Source organism: Echiichthys vipera, assembly GCF_963691815.1.
Source record: "Echiichthys vipera genome assembly, chromosome: 4".
NCBI lineage: Eukaryota > Metazoa > Chordata > Actinopteri > Perciformes > Trachinidae > Echiichthys > Echiichthys vipera.
Window position 1 is genome coordinate 27,442,179 of NC_139829.1, and position 16,849 is coordinate 27,459,027.

The window sequence follows — 16,849 nt, forward strand, 5'->3', positions numbered from 1 at the left end:
CCGGCTGCAATGACGTTGCAGAGATATGAAGAGCGACAAATTGTTGATGACATACATGATCAGGAAATCCTGTTTGTGACACTGAGAATGTCATGATATGATGGCTCCATCTGTTGACTAATTGTCCAATATTTAGGCAAAATTCCTCCAACAAAAAATGTAAATATTATCTACCTTTTAATTTTACAGCATTAAAACCAGTTAAGATGTGATATATTTTTGAAAAATGGATGAAAAGGATGAAAAGGATGTGTGCCTTCAACCTATTGGATTGTAACTGACGTCCTGAGAGAGGAACTGGTTCTCCAACTTCAACAAGGGTGAAATTGGGTCACAATGGAGAATTTAACGTGAATGTAATTGACTGAAGGACTGATAATAAACAACAATGATTAGTTAACGTATATCCAGTTGAATAAAATAGGAAAAATCGGATATTATGTGACTTTTCATGATTGTTCACTGTTACCAAATATATATATTTGGTAACAGTGAACAATCATGGCAATGTCCTTGAGTGGAAATAGTGATTCTTACGACTTCAAATGTACTTATTAGTCCACTCCTTTATTTGAATAGCATACCAATGGTTGTTTTCTTTCTAAACTCTTGTGCAGAGAAATGCTCTCTGCAGCTTCCTAATCCAGCCCAAACTGGGCTATGAGAGACAGCTCTCCATGTTTGGGTTGAATACCCCCAGGCAGCCGAAGAAGAGTTTGTTCAGCCTAATCTCCACTGTGTGATGTGCGACTTCTTCCCCTGCTGTCGTACTCATGTAATCTGCTGTTTGTGCCGCTATAAGTCCGGGGAATAGTGAGGGGTAGAAGCGAGAGACTATACATGATGGGAACTGTCATCTCTGTCCCATCGATGGGTGCTGCCAGTATCCTGCTAATCCCCAGAGTAATCCTACCACCACAACAGAGAAATCAGACACAGCAAGGCAGACAGGACAGGGTCCTCCAGCCCTCTGCACAGAGCCAGCACATACTGTAGTGTACACACTCAAGCATACTGTACACAGACCGTTAACAAAGCCACTTGAAGGAAAACTGGCTCCCACGCTTGATTGACGACTGAATTGATGTTTACATGTCTTGACAAATGACCAAAATGCATGAAGCAGCTGAGGATTGTTTACATTTCGTGTGAAACTGAGTCACTTCTTGGGTGAAAAAAAAAAATGACACAAGCATCCAATCTGGGTTGTGTGTGATTGAGAATTGAGACATAAGCCTTTGCTGCTCACAACGTCTCAAGCGATTCCAGCAAAGAGCTCACATAAATACTGTTAGTTGATAAATGATGTCTCCAATTTAAAGAATGAGGAGAAATGTTCTTAAGAGAAGTCATCAAACTTTCTGAGTAAGATAGTTTGTCCTTTTTCTCCACCCTGAATGGAAGGTTATGTTAAGGCCTATAGGATCTTAAGGATCATTGAACTGAGGGAAAAATACTTAAGAGAAAGACATTGTCACCTTGTATCATCTTACATCTGTCTCAAAAAGCAGAAGCCAGATGGAATATGACAGGGTGAAAATCAGATGTTTAGTTGCTGTGTAAAAGCTGCTTCGCACTCGTGGAGTATCATAACATATCATACTTTCTGTTTTGCCTAATGAGGAAGCTTTGATGTCTCCGAAAGACAAATAATTCTTACCGGAGGCTGCCATCTTGACACTTATACAAGAAATATGTTTAGTGACATAAAACAATAATTGTAAGATCTTGACATCTAAAGATTTTTCCCTTTAAACAACAGAAGATAAAAGAAATACATTTAAGGCACTTTTTAAACAATTGGTTTGTCTCCTTCCACGATAATCTGTTAAACTCAAAATCCTCATGTTTTAACAATCATGTCATTAATTCCCAGATTAGTTATTTTAAGAAGGTTGTAGGCGAAGTGAAATCAGTGATGCAGTATTCAGGCCAGAGTTAAGCATGTCTCATTATGATCCCTTCATCTTTCTCATTCATGTTTCATTTATTTCTACATTTTTAGTCATGCTAGCAGCATGGCTGCATGGATGGTTGGTTAAGACTCAACAACTATTGGACGGATCGACATGACATTTGGTTCACACATTTATATCTCCCTCAAGATGAGTAGCAATCACTTTGGTGATCGCTTGACTTTTCCGCTAGCGCCAACATCAAGTCAAAATATTAACATGCCAATCCATGTATTCTTTGGATAATGACCAAATTCCTGCAAAAATAATCCCAATCCCATCAGCCTCAGATGCACTTTTTGTTCAGTGCTAATTAGTAAATGATAGCATGCTAACATGCTAAACTAACATGGTGAATATGAAACACATTATAGGCTACCTGCTTAACATGTCAGCATTGCCATTGTGAGGATGTTAGCATGTTCGCAATAGCATTTAGCTCCACTATGCCAAAGGTACAGCCTCTCTTAGTTATCTTGTTATACTGTACATCGAAATATAAAGCAAGGAATCTGTGTGTGTGTGTGTGTGTGTGTGTGTGTGTGTGTGTGTGTGTGTGTGTGTGTGTGTGTGTGTGTGTGTGTGTGTGTCTGTGTGTGTGTGTGTGTGTGTGTGTGTGTGTGTGTGTGTGTGTGTGTGTGTGTGTGTGTGTGTGTGTGTGTGTGTGTGTGTGTGTGTGTGTGTGTGTGTGTGTGTGTGTCCTTTACATATCTTAATCTACTTTCATCCAATCTACTTTGTATTGTTGGGGACCCAATAACATGCTTTGTGTCAAAGTTGGTGCAATTTGGACGTGCAACACCTTAAATATTTGCTACTTTTTAACGTTTCTGGAGTCAGCAAGAACGAGCGGATAGCCTCCAGAAACACTGCAACTCTGCCTTTGCAACTTTAATTGTGAAATGCTGAAAACCCACCTAGCAGCGGCAACGTGAAACACAATGCAATAATTACATTTTTCTGCGGCCAGGAGTTGTGTTCATGTGTTTCAGGCAGGAACTGGTTGGCTCTGGGTATTTTCTGGCCACAATTTCCTGCCAAAAGTATCTCAAGTTGGGGTTGTGATTGAATATTTCAAAGAATTCCCTCTGTATTCCCTCTTTTGTTGGAACTGTGTAAAGGTTAAATGGTAAAATGGATAATAGAGGACTGGGTTTGTGTTTTATGGCAGCATCACTGGGTCCATGACAGCTATAGTGGATTAAATCCCGACTACAATACAGTTTGGGTGACAGCTCTAGAGGTCAGACAAGGAGACTCCACAGACTCTTATTTCAGCTGCTGGCAGGCTGAGAGGCCTTGACCCAAATTTAATATGTTTGCCAAAAGGACATGTACATACTCAGTATGAGGAGGTTGTTTTCTGTGCACCTTAACAGTGAAAGAGAAGCAAGAATAGATGATAAAGTGATGTCTAGCCTTGTCTGTAATCGTACAAGTGAACTAAAGGGCAAAGATGACAGGTTATTTAAGTGCAAGGACAGTTAAGTACAATGCAGACAGGCAGCAAAGATATGAATCCACTTTGAGAATGGCCCATAAATGCTACCCAAAGGACCTTTGAGGCTGATGAGGTTGATGGAGGGGTCAGAGCGAGTGAATTGCAACACCCCATTGGTTGAACATTAAGGTCATGAGATGGACCTTGGTAGAATCAGATTGTCAAGGATGAGAGGTGCCGGTGGCAACATTCAATAAAACATGAGAGCAATCTTCTCACCAGGAGTAAAAGTGCTCTGCAGTTCAACTCCAGGCAGCCCAAACAGATTTCCCCTGTGAGCCGAAAGCAGTGCAGCTGCTCGTTCACCACGGCTGGCAATCCAAGCTGCCATCAAATCGACAGCCATTGCCAGATATAGTGCTGAAAAATTGGTCAAACTATCACACAGTATCTGACCTCTGACAAAGCTTATCTTGCACAAGAAAACGTATGGAGCTGAAATGATAGTGTCTGTCTGCTCCAGCTATTCTTTCTGCCTCATTAGTTTCTGATATTGGATAGGTTATCTCGGCTTACAGCACATTTTAAGGTTCTTGCCGGCTCCTTATCCTGAAAATGCTGCAGCGGAAAAGGTTACATTTTTGTGAGAATACCTGAGACTCCTTTTGAATATGATGATGATTAAATTTGTTGCCCGCTGCTTTCCTTATGAGTCTCCTGTGTAGCAATGAAGGTGCGTCAACGATGGCCTCATCCTGAGTTTGTGCCATTGCTGAAGGCTGCCTGCTCCAGGGCATGAAATGAGGAGACAGATGATAAGCTTCTCCCTCACGCTCTAGGGAACACAGTCACCCATGATGGAATGAATCATGACGGGCAGGAATCTCAGAGTCAGATAAGTATGTATACACCAACACCACACGATGCATTCACAAGCACAATATGGACAGCGCATGGTCTCTTTTTAGACATGGCCACTGGATTCTTGGAGTCCTGGATGCATAGAATTCCCGAAGTCTAATTATGTATTAAGACTATGCATGGTATGGATTCAATTTACTGTCTGTCATTTACCACTTCTCCTTGAAAAATGTAGAACAAAATGTACGTGTTTCAGTTTTCAGTGAATTCCGTCACATGAACAAAAACAGCAGCCTAAGTAGTAAAGTAGTAAGTAGCACAGACAGTAAACATCAAACTTCCAAGTCTTCCCCTACAGCATTTTTAAAGACTCTCTGCAAGACCTGAGGGGCTCCACATCTTAAGCCCAATTTCCCTTTCACTGATAGAGTGCCAAGTTCCAGGAATTACCTGGCAAACTGTGATCAGGTCCAGAGGATTAACAGGAATATTCTCTTCCAAAAGTCAGACTTTTTTTTCCGTCATCTCCAGAGGGTGGTTTAGGAAAAGGCCAATGAGTTGATGTCAGAGCTCAACTTTAATTTATGTATATTTCTTTTCGTGAAAGCTCACAACAGCATGACATGCAGGCTGAGCAGTTAGCCAGCCATGTTATTAGATTTCTTTTTTTTTTCTTACTAGGGAGGCTGGTGTGAGCATTTAGAGTTTTAGGACAGGCAACATGTCAATCACCAGGTGAATGGTCAGATACAACATTGAATGTAATCATGTTATGTCATAGAAATGATCAGGTGAAATATGGGAATGTAAATTTTCAATTAGGAAGCGGTGCAGTAGTGCGGTTGTGCTGCCATCTAGTGCTTCAAGCTGCATCTTGCTGCTCGTTGAGCTTGCAGTGGGATGGAAAATGAATTTGGTTCTGGACTGCATTCATTTTCTTTTCATTTATCTCCTGCGAAGCGTGTGTGTGTGTGCGTGTTTGTGTGCGTGTGTGTGTGTGTGTGTGTGTGTGTGTGTGTGTGTGTGTGTGTGTGTGTGTGTGTGTGTGTGTGTGTGTGTGTGTGTGTGTATGTGTGTGTGTGTGTGTGTGTATGTGCGTGTGTGTCTCTCACTGGGGATTGTGCTAAGGCGCAACTTTATTCAGAGCATCTTAAGTGCCAGGAGTGCACATGTCTCTAGTAAGGGTAATCCCAGTGGGAATCAAAGCCACAGCCCTGGCAGTGTTATTGCCATGCTCTATCCATTTAACGTCACAGTGCACATCTGTATCCTTGGTTTGGTGACTGTGTCAGAGCTACAGTTCACCCACATTACAAATAAACAGATACAAATCTGACTAGCTACCTATGGTTGTAGTTAGTTGTAGTTTTATTTGCCCAGTTTTGGAGATATTAGTCCCTGAAATTTTGGTCAGATCTGTATTACATTACTTGTTTTTAAAGTCTATGGTTTGACTGCCACTAATTAAATTGACTTTCCTCCATTGTACTGGGGTGGTGAAATAAATCTATGCAAAACACTGTCTGAGTAGCTGCAAACCTTTTGCAAAAAAGGTAAAAATATGACTTTTGCTATTTTGAGTGAACCAACCCTATAAAGTAATACATTAGGGCATAGTGTGTTGGACAACAAACATACCATTCTCCCTCTAATCGATCTCTTAATTCATGTTCATATGTTTGCATACCATAAAGTAGCACAACTAGTCCTTTATTGGAGCTACTGTGCAGTAACAAATTTCTTTGTCACTTCAGGTGATACAGATGTCACCTCGAGTTCTGTTATTGCTGTGCTGTCCTCCACAGGCTGCTGTTGTACTGTGGCTCTGCTCTGTGATTGACTGTGTATGCAGCAAGATGAGCCATGCCAGGACCAAGCCGCTTATCACTCCGGGAGCAATGGATGACCCAGGAACAGAGATGCAGCCTGGACCGCACACTGTGTCATCTGTCAGCCGGTCGCGTAGGTGAACCGGAGGATGAGAGGAGATGAGCAGAACTGAGATTTAAAGCCCGGCCTTCCTCACATTATCTCCTCTCACACCATTGATCATGTTGTGAAACTTCCTGGGGCTAAGAGCCACTGGAACAGATTTTACAACCGGGGGAATAAAGGGACAGCTGAAGGATGAGGGGAGAAATGTAACACTGTTGTGGTTGTATTTCTAATGAGAATCACACTCCAAATCACTGTATTCATCAAGTACAATCAGTGTCAGGGAATTTGTCTTGTCAGTATGATGCAAGGACATATCGACAACTCTGCACCAGTGCCAGCTAGAAAAATCTCAGTACATTTATTCTTATCCAAGGAGAGGAGGTTACAGTCTGATTGCAAAACTTTCACTTCGCACTTACTAAACCTCTTCAGTTCAGATAGTTTTTAGCTGCAGATGGTTATTACAGCTGTGGTTGAGCCAATGAATGATCCGAGGGTACTTAAGAATGCATTGTACGATGAAAATATCTCCTTTATCCCATCTGCAACAAAATGAAATAAATGTATATGTGATAACTGACCCAAGCCAAAGCCCATCATACATTAAAAAAGCTCTTTCCATAATTGTCTGCATGCGCAGTTCAGTCAAGTGTTCAGTCTGCCGCGTGTGAGGTATAAGCCATGCAGGCAGACACAGCTTTTCATCTGGGGCGAGCACAAGGAGGGATGGTGAAGCTGACAGGTACCTACCTCTGATTTAATGTGATTTATTTCCACACAGAGCTCGGACGTGGCCAGTGCGTCGGCAGGTCAATTTGGTTTGGGTATAAGAAGAGTTGTTTGATTGATAGAGTGGGAGCCAGCCATGTTCTCTACGCTTGGCTCCCCCTCCATCAGGGCCCCTGCTATGGCCGATTAATCCTTCGCACATGGAGCACAAGCTCTGACAGGGATTTTGTTTGTGTGTTTGGGTAAGCCTCCATCTCTGACCTACGACTGCCTCCTCCTGGAAAAACGCTGTCATCTGGTCCATGTTGGCATTGCTGCAATTCCATAGTATAAAGCAAAAGGAAATGATCTAGACTGCTGTACCTGCTTGTGGACCTGCAGAAATTATGATTAATTAAATACTCTGGTGTCACCACTAGATGGCAATATCAGCTAAAATAAATGTGGTAGTTTTTTTTAACAAATTAGTTAAATAATGCTGTGTCTGAAACCTGGCTCACAACATTTAAGAGAAACCCCACTAATATGAAGTTGTTCCCCCAGCCTTTGTTTCAGACATACCGCTACAGCCTTGCCACAAACTCATGGAGGCTAAATGGGACATTTTTCAGCAATATAGAATATATAAGTGTATTTAATAGTGAATGTTGGGATATTTAATTGAATTGTACAGTATTATTCCTCTTAATTAGCCTCTGCTTCCACATGGCTCCATAGTCAAATGAAGCAGAGCAAAGAGCTGCTGACTCCCTGTTATCAGTCACAACAGCACAGCAACAGCTCCCTGTAGTTCCCTTAGATCCCCCTCTGGTGCTTTCTCTCAGTGCTCCCCCTATGCCTGACTATGTTGGATGAGACTTGGATGAAGCCCCTTACTTCTTCAAGGTTCGGTGCTGTGTGACGTTCCACTGACCTAGCCCACCTCTGAGTGTCCATCCAAGGCCTCCCTTTCGGCCTGAACCCCCCCCCCCCCCCCCCAAAAAAAAGGCTTTTCATTCCTTTATCCATGCATGAGATCAGAATCCCAGATCAGGATTAGGGTCAGTGTCTGGATCAGTTGTATCAGATATCTATTGAAGCATATCTCTCCATCCCTCTTTCTCCTCTCTGGTCCACCAAAAAGATGTTTATCATGTGTTCGTCTTCTCCTCTCTCCTGGAGATGAGTGACACATCAGAGATAGCCTTCAACTAATCCTATCCTTTATGCTCTGTGAAAGTAAGTTGCGAGCCTGTAGCCCTTTCGCACTTTATTTGTTGTCGTTTGAAATCATACTTAATGTCATGCTCGACGTCAGATGGGAGCTCTATGCCTTTTTGAATTTAACTCAGCCAGCGATGTGCCTCTCAGGAACAGACGAAACTCTAACATCAAAGGGAGACAAGAATTCTTCCAGTATAACTGTTGGTTATTGTTGGAGTTGCTCCAGGAAATGGTTGATGAATGCATTGGCAGCGTGCCTTTCAAGCCCGCATTGTTTTTGGTTGGTGAGTTTTGAAAGCTTCCCACACTGCTGTCATCATACAACACTGGACTCCAGACAGTAGAGCGGGATGTATGCAAGGCTGTGATGGATAGAATTAAACTTTTGTAAATGTATCTCTGTAGCATCCATTAGAATCCCCTCTCCGGTACACTACTTAGCCAGAGATCAGACTTTCTTCTTCTTTTTTATTGGTTTCTGCTTCGCTATCAAATCAGCTGAATTTGCTTTCACTCACATTGTGCACTTATCTACTTCTAATTTGTCCAGCGGGTGGTGCTGTAGAGCTGGTGTTCCCACTGACAGGAACTCAGATGAAGTTGGAGGCCTTGTGTGGAAAGGGTAACTTTCCCGAGCGCTTTACCTGACCTCCTATTCCCCTCTGCTGCACACACCTTGTCAGCAGGCCGGGCCTTATCTCTCTCCGACTGAACTGAGCCATTGAGCGCACACTTGACCTTGTCATTATCTTGTACCTGGGTTTGTTTCCACTCTCCTTTCTCCCTTTTGTGTATTTCCTGACTTTTCCCTTTCCACACTATTTGAACCAAGATAAGAACAGAGTCTATTTACACCCCCCCCCCCCCCCCCCTCTCTCTCTCTCTCTCTCTCTCTCTCTCTCTCTCTCTCTCTCTCTCTCTCTCTCTCTCTCTCTCTCTCTCTCTCTCTCTCTCTCTCTCTCTCTCTCTCTCTCTCTCTCTCTCTCTCTCTCTCTCTCTCTCTCTCTCTCTCTCTCTCTCTCTCCTTTGTTTATGAAAGAAGCCTTGTGTTAATTACAAAGAGAGGCCCTGACCATGACCTTCCACGGCGGTTTGAGGTGTACTAGCCAACATCAAATCTTCTTTCTCTCATTTGCAATATAGAGGAAGTATTTTTTTTTTATCCTGAGTAAAAAGCATATTTAATGGTGTGTGTGGATGCTCTTCCTGTCAAACATTATAAAAGAGTGCATACAATGAACTAAAAGGCAGGAAGAGGAGGCACACTCAGGCCTTTAATCTCACCAATTGTGTTCAACATAAAGCCCAAATAAATTGAAGATCACAGGGTAGCAGACGGGACGCTCACAGGTAACGCTTTTTAACTGGCACAAGAAAATTTGTTGTTTAAATCTCTAAATGGTCTTGCCCCATCATACCTTTCTGAGGCTCTGCACCCCTACACATCCAGTCGATCTCTCACGTCAGCTGAGCAGCTGCTCCTGAGGGTTCCCAAAACTAGGCTGAAGCTCAGAGGGGACAGAGTGTTTTCTGTTGCAGCTCCAAAATTGTGGGATTAACTCCCGCTGCACATTAGACAGACCTCCTAACTGTTTAATTTAAAACTCTTCTTAAAACCCACCTCTTTTCTTTGGCCTTTCACACTATGTAGGTTGTGGATTTTATGTGCATAGATGTTTTATCCGGGGTGAACAGTCTCCTTATTTATTATGTTTTATTGTGTATTCCATCTTTAGTATCTTTATGGTTTTTTATTTTACCTTACAGCACTTTGGAAATATTTGTGTTTATTTAAAATTGTACTTTAGAAATAAAACGGATTGGATTGGATTGAAACTGTAAATAAAATGTCCTAAAGTTCCATTAAAGGAACTGATTTTGGCAAATACACTTATTCGCTTTCTCCCTCAAGAGTTTGATGAGAAGATTGATACCACTCTGACATCTGTTTGTTTAATATGAAGCTGGAACCAACAGCTACTCTGTACCTGGAGCGTATGTTCCCAGGGTTTGTTCCCCTGCTCAACAGGTATCTTCTTAATATGACACATTAAGGAGACCTTTCAATGGGTTTTATGTTATCAGCAGTGTATAGATTTTATATGAGCAGTATGACTTTGTAGCCGTGCCTCCTGACAAAGCCAAGTTAGTGGTTTCCCCCCTGTCTTTACAAAAAGCTAGGCTAGCTACTCTCCTGGTTGTATCTTCATATTTGATGGATAGATACGTATCTAGAGAGAAAAATACACTCAGTACAAAAAAAGTGCAGACCATCACAATAAAGGTTGAAATAGCACATCTAGATGACATGCAGCAAGGGATTGACGTATTGTATTCCACAGTCTTGTAGACATTCCTCAAAGTTATGTCCTTTTACATTTTTACCAGTATTCTTCTGGCATGAAATGAATGAAGGAGAACTGTGATGGTGTTTAGGAACCCATTCTCATTGTAACTGAGGGATGCAGTCGAGTTTCAAAATTGCTTTTGGAATTACAACAGGCATATGCTTCCCATAAAGCCAGCGTCAATATATCTGTCCATCAAAAGGTTCTGACAGCATGAGGGGAGATGTTGCTCGCCTTTGATTCTAATGCTAAGAGCATAATTTATGTAAGATGTTTGAATGGCTTTTTGAGTAAGAATAGATTAAAGGCAGTTTCATGCTTGAGGAGCCAAAAAAGTGCCTGCAAAGCAATGTTTTTAAAACTCCTGGGGCTGCAAGAGGGTTGATGAGCAGGGCGGGTGCAAATGGTGATTAGCTCACGCCATTTATTGCGCTAACAAAACAGTGTGCCAATCACGACTATCCCTTGAGTTTTCCTCTCTTTTCTGCAAATATGAAAGACCTTGTCCCGACAGTGACTTCAAAGGTGGCAGCGGCAGGCCCCATACCAGGCCATGGCGTCTCCCTGAGCCTTTCCTTTCCACACATCAAACCTTAGCTGACAAAAGCAGCTCTAGGTGGCATAATGAGACGCATCACTCCTTTCAACTATGTGTGAAGTGTGACATTCTCTGTCTTCTTGTGTCTTGTGTTGACACTGCAGCCTATGTGTGAGGAGTTGCCCGGACACTCCAGACAGCAGCCCCCACTCCTTGGACACTAGCCACTGAGGGCAGCATCAAAGCCCAGCAAGTTTCTTAGGTCAACAGTCACGGCCGTGTACACACAATCACACACACACACACACACACACACACACACACACACACACACACACACACACACACACACACACACACACACACACACACACACACTCACACACACACACAACTGACTCAAAGGGTGGTGAGAGCAGTTTTTGGTGCAGCCCTCCCCTTGTAGCTTCCTCAAGATTGTTTCATGTGTGTCCAGAGGAAGGCCTGCAGACCATAACATCATCTGATAACTCAATTTTCATGAATCCTTCTTGGGGGGCAGTGCCGGTCAACTGTAAAGCTGTTTTACATGTGCACCCTATCAGATAGGAGATATTGGAAGGTATGCCCCATGCCTTGTGACTGACTCTGGTATTTTTGGAGGTGATGAAGGCCATTATCAGTGGATTAACAGAAACTAAGATGGTGGGGGCTCACAGTGTTGGAACATATTGCCCTAATTCTCCCCGCCTGTATCCTATGTATTACCTTTTTCTACTAGCCAGCAGATAAGATCCCTTGGAGAGACGGAAGCTATGCTACCACGTGCTGTACCTCTCATAAGACCATAATGCCAGAGCCAAAAGTAAAAGGCAAATTCAGTAAGCTGCGTAAAGCTGATCTTTGCTCCAATCCACAGACAGCTTTTCAGTAAAACAGAGGAAACCTAGGCTCAGAATCCTCCAGAGGCACATAAAGTAGCAATCAACATGTCACAACACAGCCAAAAAAGAAGAAGCAAAGACAGGTTTCTGCTCTCTGGAAGCACACACACAACAGCTGCATTCATATTCTTCCCCCATTCATCCCAATTCATGGCATAATACAATTGGACAGGTGGATTGATAATCTAATACGGCTTTTTTTTTTTTTTTATCCTATTCCTCTCACTTTTCAAATAGTTTACTTGGAGCCTAAGGGTGTGAGCCATCCTGTTTTCTGTGGCCGCCGAATTACAACAGAGCGCGCAGTGCCTAGCACTCTGCCAGAGAGGGAGGCGAGTATTGTTTTCATGACAGAGATCAATGGGTGGGTGAATGTGCTTTAATTCTGCAGGAGCTCCTCTCCCAGGCTAATAAATGCAAGCCTCCCTGCTGACTGGGCTGTCGTGCTGAGCCCAGCGGGGGTCAGCCTTTTTTTGTTCCTGTGCCCAAATTATGGAACCATCAATACGCTCCCTGGAACCGGTCAATAGAAGCCCGCTTTGTGGCCGAGGGGAGACCAACTTCAAGGGTGATCAAAAAAATAAAAGGAAAGAAAAAAAGCTCTGACACATTTACCAAATAAGATCAGGATCAAAACGTACAGATATATTATACATTCAAAAATTCTGAATCGCTTGTATTACTTGTGCAACAGATATTGGGTGTGTCTCACCAAAGGGATGCATCCAGCCGAACCTGTTTTCAAACACTTAGTCATTATTTACGTGTTGCAAATTCTTTAGCAGTGTGAGGCAGGCAGTTCATGGTGACAGTGCGCTTTAATTTTCCGTTGAACATGAAGCTGCAGCCACTTGAGAATCCTTTTAGTTGTTTTCTGAAAGGATAAACTGGAGGTAATAGTTATCACCAGTGGTAATAATATTATTACAGATATTGTAAAAAAAAAAACACTTGAAAATACTGTATGCTGACTTTTGCAAAAAGCACAATTACCGAAATACATTTTTGAACATGGGTTTGCTTTTGAGGATCCCTGAAACATGACTTTTCCACAAAATACTACATTTGTGTTGCCTGAACCAGGGGTTGTGACACACTTTCTTCTAACAACGCACAAGCAATAAAAACTGTTGTCATGCATGAGTGTTTCTATACTGCCTCACTGCGAAATGAATGAATTATTAAGTATCCAGCTTCAAAAAGCTTGTAAAACTCTGTCCTCCTCAAAACCTCAAACTTTTTTCTTCCCCTCTCCCCTTTTCTCTCCCTCTTTTATTTTTGTTGGCTTCTCAAACATCAAGTTGTCTCCGGATTTTCAAACGGGCTGAAAAATAAGAGTTTCCCCAGCTTGTAAGCGCATTCAAAGGGCGCGTTCTTCAGATGTGCCACCTTGCAGCGTGGTGGTGGCTGTGCAGGAACAGGATCATTCAGATATGCTAATGGATCAGCAGGGTAGCTCCAAGCACGGCTTACCCTGCTTTAAAAGACAGCTGCCTTCTCCCTTTTTTTTCATGCCCTACTCTCAGCCTCTCTCTTTCCCACTCTACATTGATAGCAGGTTGAAATTTAATAACCATTAAATTTCTACTAATTAGACAGATAGAGCAATTAGCCGGGTGCATGTAAATCCAGGTTGTGAAATATGTCGGACAAAGAGAGTTCAGAGGATGAGTTTGGGCAGTCGTTGAACGCAGAGTCTGCAAAGTGTAATGATATCATGCTCAATGCGGAAAGCTGCGGATAATAGAGCCAGTACCCACTGGCCCTCCCCTTGGTTAAGTGGCCCTCTGTGTCAGTTCCTGTGTATGAGCCGTTGGCTCTGCCGCCGCAGCCCCAGTCCCACACTCTCCTGGGCTATCTATTCTCTCCAGCCAGAGTCATGCTGCGCAGGAATCCTGGGTGATTGGGTTTCTTTCAGGGGCCTTATAGTCAGTCATAAATCGGAGGGGATCCTGCCCGGCCCCTCGCTCTCGCCCCTAACCCTGGCTCCAGCTGGCAGGGGACGATTGTTGGAGAGCCGAGGTCATTGCAGGGTCGCTCTCTGTGGCGCTTCTTAACTCCCATTGCCTACTTTTTTTTCTACCCCTCCTCTCCTCTATTTCCCCCCCTATTTTCCCTGTCTCTGGGCTGAGGTTGCTAGGGCTTGGTATTTGCTTTTTAAGACCATGTTGTAATTACAGAGGAGCTCTACTCTGCTTGCCGCCTCTGGGTCCCTCTCTTTTTTTTTTTTATCACTGCTGATTGGTGGTAAGAAGCTATACTGGGGCCATCTCACCCCCCACAGCAGGCTTTTTGGGCTGCCTCTTCGGCACACACAGAACTGATTCATTCACTTTTCCTAACCTTTACAGAAGTAGAAAAAGACCAGGGTGGCCTCCTCACACCAACTGGACAGCAACCAAAGGAGTAAAGGTGGGAGTCACCTACAGAGAGGAAATGGGTGCAAGCTACTGATTCATATCAATGCTACAGTAGCTGTATAGACTAATATTAGTGGTAGACATGTTGATTTGGATAAAAAATCTACTGTGTCTCAGAATCTCAGTGGACAATTGTAATTGTAAAATAATTAAGAACCAATTCACTTCCTCTTTTCACAGCTCAGTCCACGTTTCTTTCCTGTATAGACCTATGGCCACTTGGCAAGAGTCTTTGTTTGCTGTTTTAGCAGCACTACACCACAGAGAACATCAGACGCGGCCTCAAAATGTCTTTTCTGTGGGATTGCACCCCTCTGCCAACATCTGGGACCATAAACCAAGATCAAAAAGTGACAGTGAAAACAATACCGCAATGACAACAAACAGTCATGCCATTGGACAATAAGTGGAGCAGGAGTCGCCTTCAACCACAGTTTGGACCGAGATTCAGTCACTAAACTTTCTCTACTGCTGGCTGTTTTGAATGTCTTAGATTTTATCTCATTTGTAATTTAACAAAAACAGGTGTAGGTGCAAACTGCAAAACAATGTTGAGATAATAACTGAAGTAATTTACTGTAGCTGCTGCTCAAACGGTCAGGGGGCCTACAAGATAGAGGCCTGAGGTGCAGCAGCCACTCATAAAGTGTAGCTACGTATAAGCATTAAAACACAGTCTGGGACTAAATGACTGTATCCGCATCGCAAATACTTTAAAGTGAGTGAAGCATTTGATGCTATGCAGAGGCTTGTCTTTCCCCCAACACAATTCAAAAGAAACAGAACCAAAATATCACAAAAATGCGTACAGTGTATGGCTATAGACGCATGGCTTGTCTTTCATGTGTATGGAAAAGTGCCACAAACTAGGCATTGTTCCTTATGAAATAGGATACGAGCTTGGAAGAGCCATTGTTCTATTTCAGTTTGCTTGAATCTCCTCTGTTGCATACTGGCTCGTTGCTTCACCGTTCTGACTTCTGACAAACAGCATCTGCACCAGGGACGCCACTTCCTCCCACGAGGCAGATGGGAACAAACACAGAATAATCACTTCAAATAAACAGGATGCCATTAATTGTTTGCCCCATCAATTGAAGAATGCCCCTGGGTATTCAATGAGAACTGGATTAATCATTTTAATAGTTTGACTTATTAGATGCCAATGAGGAGAGATAAAATGTCTGGCAAGGAACAAATCACTGGTTTAAGCCCACATTACTCTGCAGAGGCCAGGCTTATTCATAACTAAAGACAGCTAATCCATTTCTACTGTAATCCCTATAAACAGGTATCTGCAAATGAATGCAGACTCTGCAGGCAATGGTTATAAGAAGTTCTGGTTCCTGTTTGTAGCCAGAGTAGCATTGACCAATCACTTTTTGTGGTTGCATACAGTCAGTGAGCGGAAAGCAAAAGATACAGAAAACTCAGAACTCGTTGGCTATCGAAAAACCAACTGTTGCTTTTTATTTGATTTGTCTCTGTTAATAGAAATTTGATTTAACTTGGACTATAAACAATAAACAAGAAGAGGAAGTATTTGCCTTGATATCCGTTATATCCGCTGGCTACACTGAAACCCTGAACTGAAGTATTGGATGTGGCCCCCAGAGGCTAAATCTTCATCAGACCAATAGCCGATGGGTTCCAAGATTGTTCCATTGTAGCTTTACCATAAACACAAGTAAAGCCATAACTTCTAGGTTCTGTTCCAGATAACACCATTCAAAATCAGCCATATTTAATAATGCCAATAACTAAAAATCTAGGCTTGGGATATAAAAAATACTCGACAGTATGTTATGTTATTTACTCTTTTTAACTAGATAAGGACAATTCTTGTTTTATTTTTTTAAACTAAACTATTTTTCACCAAAGACCGTCTTGACAAAATAGGCACATCCATGGGAAATTAAATGGGCAGTAAAAGTAATTATGTACAGCAGAGATCACAGCTGAATAGATCCTTACAGATGTATCACAAATTTTAACAATAATCAACAAAAGAAAACACAAATTAATGTATCTTACCACTTACTACTGTTATGTGAATTTTAGGACTTTGGTGCATCAAGACAAACAATGCGTGTCACTAATTCTCCAGTTGGATGCCATTAAATTCCTGCAGAAGAAAAGGTTGCAATGAAATGAAAACAGGCTCTAAATACAGCAGTTACTTTTGTTTCATGTATTTATTTGATGGTTACAGTCTCCTAACCCGACTCTTAAGGCCTGATTTCTCCTGGTTTCAACAAATGTCCTGAACTGTTGGAGAAAAACATCATCTGGCACCTGGCACCTTAATTTCCTCGGTAGTTCTGGAATTTATGCATGTGCCTGAAATTGTTTGTTGTATGTCTCCAAAAGTACCACATTCGTCTTCAGTGACCACTTGTGATCTGATTTTACTTCCCCGCTCTGTATGTAAATAAACATGTACAACATTTCCGTTTACATAGTTAAATGAAAAATCATTTTTGTTATTGTTGT